The 7,593-nt window shown below is 42.4% G+C and overlaps 1 pseudogene; it reads right to left on the bottom strand.

Moving 5' to 3' along the window:
* Positions 1-1,409: 1,409 nt before the first annotated feature.
* Positions 1,410-6,889, bottom strand: LOC104365385 (annotated as a pseudogene).
* Positions 6,890-7,593: the final 704 nt, after the last annotated feature.

Below are 7,593 nucleotides of genomic sequence, written 5' to 3'. Positions count from 1 at the left end.
AAAGAAACACACTAAACCCTCCTGATGCTGCATGTAATGCAGGGTGTATGACTTGCTTACACCATTTCTCATGTATACACCTGACACACACACACAAGCACAGCAATTTTTCCTACCCAAGAGAAACCTTAGTCTGTTTAGATTTGAGACAAAAAGCAGCAGTCCATCATCTCATGTCATTTAAAAACCTGACATTTACAGAGCTCTTTCCAAACGAGTTCATTAAACACTGTATGCAACTTAGGGCCATATGCAGCAGTATAATTGAGAGCATATATTTTATAGGTTTCTTTTTCTGGTTTACCTGCTGATTATTATGTGCTGTAAAATTTCAATTATCCCCATTAGTCAGGGGAATAAAAAAGGGAAATAAAAAGTAGGTGATAGAAAAGTATATGGTAACAAATGTCATAGAAAAGCAGTTCATGCAACACCAAGGTTGTTGCATGTGTAACATTTCAGTGTTATCAATGCCCTTTCTCTTCTTATAGAAAGATTATGAGTATGAATAAAAAGCATAAAATAGTAGCTAAACCATCTTCCTCATTCTTACTATGTCCTTACAAGCAACAGGCATTTTAAAACATCATGGACAAATGCACAGCAAATTTTATCTTTGTTTTCACCATGCAAACTCATAGACCTATATGGAACAGCACAACCCAAATTAAAGGCTGGATTTGGCCTAGCTGCGAACAGGAATGACCTGAAAGATATGAGAATATATCTGCAAATTTCTCCCCACAACATGTAAGTTTAACAACCTAATTCTTGTGTGTGGAGCAGACGTACAGGGCTAAATGACTGCTGATATAAATGGAAACGATCACGAATAATTTCAGCTTTCTCCATTTACATCCCAACGTTTGGCACCCAAGCACAGTTACTTATGCCCTGAATAGCTGCAAGCACAAAATTCTGTACCTGAAAAAAAATCACTGAAAAGGCTAGGGATTTTTTTTAGTGTGTCAGGCCTGTAAAGCTGAGATGGTGAAACTTAGTAAGCTGTCCTTGCTAAAACCAAAAAAGAGGGTACGTGAGAGTACGAAAGGCCCCAGCTTGTCCGAGTACATTATTATATGTATACAGTTGTTTTAACAGTTTACCCCTTTCTCATGTGCAGTGATTTTTAATGCACGTTAAACTGCTAGCCTTAGCCAATTTCATCAGTGTCCAAACTTGCTTATCAGTGATTTTTAAGGCCAGTAATTTCTCATCAAAGTGATTCCAGTTGATTTGGCCTGACCCCATCCCAATTACGTATTTTCTGTTTTCACTGCTGCTGTTGGGAATACATATCTGTGGGATGCCCCTAAGTGTCTGCAGCCTGCACACCCAGTTTTTGAAGGCTGGGGAAGCCTGGCAGATGTTTCCAACCTCCCTGGTGCAGAGCAATCCTCTCCTTGCTTTCAAGAAGCTGACTTCTTTGCAGCAGCTTGCATATTCATTTTGATACACTTCTTTGCTGAGTAGTAATCTGGAGAACAACACATAAACAGAATTAGGGCTATGACACTGGTAACAGCTGCTTTTCAAAGAATCTCTCAAATCTCACTTTAGTGCTGATGTCATCATTTAGACTTCTCTATGGCTTGCGAGTGAACAAAACAAATACCTTTAGCATGTTCCACATAAAGCTATGTAATAACAACCAAAACAAAGGAAATGTGCTGGCTTTTATCCAGTCGACATCAAAAGACTTTGGACCCTCTTATGCAAGCTGAGCAATGTGACATTTCACTCCAGCTCTTAGATCCACTGCTGCAGTGCTTTCCAGACAGAAATAGTATTTTTTTTTTTTCTTCCATAAAAGTAAAAAAAAAAATACTCAGTAAAACAACATCAGAAGAGCTATATACATGGGGCACTTTATTTCTGTTTATTAGATCAAACTGCAGATTCAAGGACTGCATAAAACCTTGCACTATTACTGAATTATAACTAATTGTTTGCTCAGAGAGTAAGCACTGTGGCTCGTGGGGAGAACATCCGTTACATTTTCATATGCACATGTGGTTGAATCTCTGTTTCAGGTGCAAATGCAAATCAACCTTAACTACAGAACTGTGATTACAACACAGGAGTTTCCCTATGAGTTCCTTCCCTGCCTCCCACCCTCACACAAAAAAAAATACATACTGTCATGGGGCAGAATTAGCTGAAATTGAAGCTAGTTGATTACTTATCTTCAGAGTTCATGGGATTTACCTGGTGTAAATTGTATTCATAGCAATGAATCTGCTTCAATTTCAGTTGAAAATGTGGGGTCTGTGATATTTAAACTTGAGCTTTCTATACAGTCAAATTGGCAACAACTATCATGTCCTTGCAGCATAAAGTCTTGCATTAATTTCAACGCAGGACATTACTGGTGGGATGACTGGAATTCTGTAGGCTTTGACAGCCAAGTTTGTGCAACGAGATTCCTGCAGCCAACTTCCTTAGGGAAACCTCTGCATGGCACAGTGCAATGGAGCGCAGCAGTACCTGAGTTAGCCCCAAGATCATCTTCTGGAGCAGAACGTGATCCCAAGGAGAGTATATTCTCCCCAGCAGGAGCATGCACTGCTAATTCTGTAAAAAAGCAAATCCTGCTATTACTATAAATGATTGCAATCTCTCAATGGGGTATCAGAGGAGAGGAATAGCAGCAAGAAAAAAAAGCTTACATTACCATATGTAATCCTTACTACTTATAACTTCTATTTAAAAGACTTCTATATAGCTATCCCTCATTTTATTTTAGGAAAATAAATGTATTACGAATCGTGCTTAGTCAATAAAACTCAGATAAGACTTAAGAAGTTGGTATTGCCATTTCTGCCTGTGAAGAATTTTAGCAAGAGCCCAGCTGCTCAGACTGGAGCCTAGTTTCAAAATTGATGGAGGCACTTAAAAGCCAGAGGAATGCAGATTCCCCAGAGCCATATTCAGATGGTCTAGCCTCCATCTAAGATGCTAAACAGAGTCCATAGAAATCTGTTGGTTTGCCTGAAGGATTTTTAAGAGCACTTGCACTGGCATAAGTAAGGTAACGAGGAGGATGCTGCCTGCAGCCTGTCAGTAGGAAAGCCTGGACACAGGGACCTAGGAGGGAAATGTTTTTGTTGTTTAAATATACCGACCTAAATGCCTGCTTTCCTTTTCTTCCCATTTTCTCCCAGCCATCTTGCATGAACTATCTGCGTCAGAAGTAAGACCTGCTAGTGAAAACACATGATTTTTACCAATTTTCTCTCTTTGACCTTTAGCAAAGGAGGCAAGGATTTATGAATGTCTTCCAGGAGAGCCAAGGTCTAAGTGTATCAGAATTGGGCAAGCCAAAAGGTTTGGAAGAGAAGAGGAGTGAAAGTGCTGGTATGGTTTGCCAACCTTGATTAGCGAAAAAAAAAATAAAAAAAAAAATGAAAAAGTGAAAAAAGCTTATATCCTGTATCAGAGCTTCTTTTTGAATTTGAGACTCTCCCAGAAAACAGAGCAGAACCACACTCAGTCCACAATGAAAAAGAGAGAATGGAGATGGAGAACATCTACATAAAAATGTTGGGAGATAGAAGAAAAATATCTACTTTCTTACTTGTTTGCTCTCTCTACATCTGAGTAGTCAAATGCAGCAGGAAAGCCTCTGCTCTTTCCACTGTGGAGGTGGTAATGTCCACAAAACCCCATGGTTGGTTTTTACTATATCAATATTTATTTAATGGGCCACAGCTGTCTTTGAAAGTCTAAATTAAACGCACATTGTTGGATCCTAATGTAAAGCATTACAGTGTTCTTGTTGACCAAAGCAGAACACAGATAACTGGGTTCAAATCCAACCTCAAATCCCAATTCTAAACTAACCTTTCATTACGGGATGGCAGAAGATGAGTGAAGGGGTGGATGCGTGGGGTCAGACCATACCAGTAGGTATGACTTTCTGTGGCTCAGTTTTGCCTGAATTACTTCAGTCATGCCTAGAGGGACAAGGTTCCTGCAGCCAGAGGGAAACTTCTAATGCATCCTTCAGCTCGCTATAAGAAGGATGTGTGTACATACCTATGAGAGAAGGATTGAGAGAGGGACTGATCTCCATGCCTCACCAAAAGAGAAGACTGCAAACAGTTTTCCTGGTCCGTCTCGCACACCCATATTCCGTGGGGAGAAGGGTACTGTTGTTAGACTGAAGTGTTTTCTCTTATGAAAACACATGTGGGAAAGTGTTAAACCGTGCAGTGTGGTATTTTGGTTTCCACATCCCCTGATGAAATGTTTCTTGCCCGAGGAAAACAAAACGGAAGAAAAATATCCCCTGGAAATATCTGCATAATTTACTCCCACACACCTAGTGAGAGATTTACAATTGAACAGCAGTTCCCTCAAACCATCACAACATTGTGCTCTGAATTACACTTCTGTACTCCTACCTGTAAATTATACTGTTAATTAGTTAATGGCTGTAAAGTGCTTTGGAGAAGAAAAGAGCACTCATTAAATATCATTGTTCTGTACTCCAGTGTGCAATGTTCCACTCTTCATTAATCTCCAACCTCTTCCTGAACCTCTCACTAGCAATTAAGTTTCATAGCAAATTAGTCTATTGTCTGACTTAACTGAGATCAACATCACTGTTCAGAAAAAGTGTTTCCTGAAAACTTAGCTTCAATTATCTTCTAGCTAATTTCAAAGCTGGTGTCTCACATCAGACTCCTGAAAGAAAATCCTTGGCCTATGTCTTGAAAACCTCAGTCTTGGATAAGTCAAAACCCCAGTATGGACGAAGGAAATCTAATATACCGGATTGTATTTTTTTGAACAAGCTCAAATCCTGTTGAGAAGAAAAAATGAGGGGCCAGATGTTCAGAAGAACTTAGCATGCAGGATGCTGAGGACTTTCGAAAACCTAAAGCTGTTTTATGGATGCTGAAACCCATTCCTGGCAGCAAGTCTTGGTGACAGTTACCTGAAAACCTAGTCTCTTCTGCCAATGGGACAAGTTTAAGATTGATTTGCCCTTAAAATTCTTGAATGCCTTCAATGAGTGTAATATCAAAGCTGAAGTTAGCAGGAGACCTGGCTGCTTTCTCTGATTTCTGGTCTTCCTCCTGAGGCTTAGCTGGCTGAACGGGGTTCCTTATTGCACTTGGGAAATGGTGCCCACAGCCAGATCTATAAGCCAGCAAAAACCCCAAAAACTCCCATCTGATGGGCAACCCTGTTTTCCTGCTGGGCTCCTGCTTGAGAAATCACCTCACTGCCCTTCTTAGATTGCCTTTTTAAACATCTAGCCCTTCTAACCATCCCAACTATCCTCCCACAAGAAGTGGTCATTATCTTATTGCTCTGACTGTGACAAGTCCTAAATGGACCCCCAGGGTCAGGAGGGAGGTTGTGGCATGGCACTTTTGAAAAACACAAGCCCCGTACCCATTATTTAGAGTGTGCCTTCCTTCTCCTTCAGATAATGCTTTGTAGGATTGCACTTTCTTAAAGCAACACCGATTTATGGGCCCGTCAAAGAATTTCTAAGCAGCTGCTGGGACCAGGTTTGATCATCTGAGCTACACTAGGGTTTCACACACCTGCCAAAGATGTCTGTCTTCTCTTCTTCCCTTCCAAGATCCTCTTGCCCTCTGTTTTCTTGGAAGTTTTGGGTTTCTCACCTGAGAAAAGTGGTGACTATTGTAGCCCCTGCCCAGGGGCCAGTTCAAGTGCTGTGGTGGTCTCCGAATATCTCCCACCATGCAGCTGTGGTAGAAGGTGGGCACCTCTAGACCTTCGAGCTCTTCCCACTGCAGGAGCCCCTCCTCTGGCATGTCTCAGAGGAAATCGAAGTTCCATTTCTGCTGGGCCCTCTCGATGCTGTTGTGCAGGATGTGCTGGAAGTCCTGCTACAGCTGCTTGTGGTCTGCGGGGCCAAAAAGGTTCCTCCAGCTGCGGGTTGTCTTCCCCAGCCTCCGCTCCATCTTTTCTCCCCGGTGCTGCTCTCCAGTGAGCGTATACAGCAGTGACTCCCTGCCAAGGACAGAAAGACCATCAGCCACCCTTTTCACGCTCAATTTAATGGGCACTGCATACTCTTTAAGGGTAGTGTGGCAGTAAACCTAGATACTTTTGATCCTGCTATAGGAAATCTTGGCTTATTTTGAAATAAATTTATCCCGGTCTCCAGTCCAGAGTGAGAATTCCCATCTATAGGACGTATCTATAGAAGGATGGGGAAGGGTGAAAAGCTCTCACCTCTTTTGCACATCCTTATTTCAGTGTACACTGAGTGAGGGTTTGCCCTAAGGGGCCAGAGACACAGAGGAAGTGGACAACATGATCAACGTCCCCGGAGGTAGTGCAGCAACAGACAGAAAACACAGAAGTGGTACTTGGGGACGATGGCTATGTGTTTCACCTCAAACAAGAGAAAGAGACTAAGAAGGAGAATTTCCAAGGCACCAAAGGGTGTTGGCAATCAGTAAAGTACAGATGACATATTTAATTTTACAAGTAAGGTGGTATCTCTTTCCTGACTGCTCTTGCCACATGTTTTGCAGTGCCAGGCAAGTTGGAAGCTAGAGATGACCAGGGCAATTACCTGTTTCTTGCCTGACATTTTAATTCCCTTTTCATGAAGCAATTTCCCGAGAAATGGTCCTAGTCACAGACAAAACCACTGTTTTTCCTATAATGGCAAATCCAATGCAAGCACCAATAGGTGGATTTTCCATTTAGTAGGCTGGCATGGGGACAGAAGAGATGGGGTTTGCACCCTCCTCTGGCAAGAAGGAGAAGAGGTATCAGACCTTTTGCAGGTTTCATAGGCCAGAAGGGTATAAATATACCAAATATAGTCACCCACTAATTCCCACACCAGGTCTTTAATTTCTGGAACAGCTTGAAAATAGATCTTAAGGGTCATGCAATTCTTTCCCTCTCTGGATCCAGAAAACTCAGCCCCTCTCACAAGCTGTAATGTGTAGCAGCAGACAGGCTAAAAAGAAACCTCAGAGAAACATTAGCAAACAAATTTTGGATTAATTGCGTACCTAAATTCTGAAGGACACAAAGAGTTTGGGGACAGAGCTAAGAGAGGTCAGCTGGTGATTTGTCTACAGACCACGCAGATAATCAGAGCAGCAGAGGTCCTGCAGAACCTCAAGATTTGGGCTTGGTCTCCAACATCCCGAAGGGTGCTTCAGCCACATCAGGCACAAACCCAGATGCGACTGGCATAATCACCCCCTCCATATTATCTTTGCAGGGTTGTATCTGATCCACCTGAACTCTCAGCATTGCCTCACAATCACACCCCAAGTGCCTACTCTGAGAATGTCACTTGGTGGCTCCAGCATCACGAGCTTGTCAGCAACAACGGGCAGTGTTGGCACTTAGATGGTTCTGCACATAGCCTGCCACAGAAAACTCACATGCTGAGGGATGTGGCTACCTCCTCTTAGGTGAAAGCCGAGTGTTGGTTCTGCAGCTGATAACACACCCGAGCAGCAGAGGTCCAAAGAGGTGGACTGGCTTCTGCATCCATTTGTAAAACTTATTCCCTGCCCTGAGTGGCTCTGAACAAGCATTCTGCAAACGCATGGCCTACAGCCACAGGAAATTAAAGCA

Source organism: Tyto alba, unplaced genomic scaffold (genome assembly GCF_018691265.1).
Source record: "Tyto alba isolate M040663 unplaced genomic scaffold, T.alba_DEE_v4.0 Super-Scaffold_21, whole genome shotgun sequence".
Lineage (NCBI taxonomy): Eukaryota > Metazoa > Chordata > Aves > Strigiformes > Tytonidae > Tyto > Tyto alba.
The sequence above is the reverse complement of the archived record's forward strand: the minus strand, read 5'-3'. Positions and strand labels throughout refer to the sequence as shown.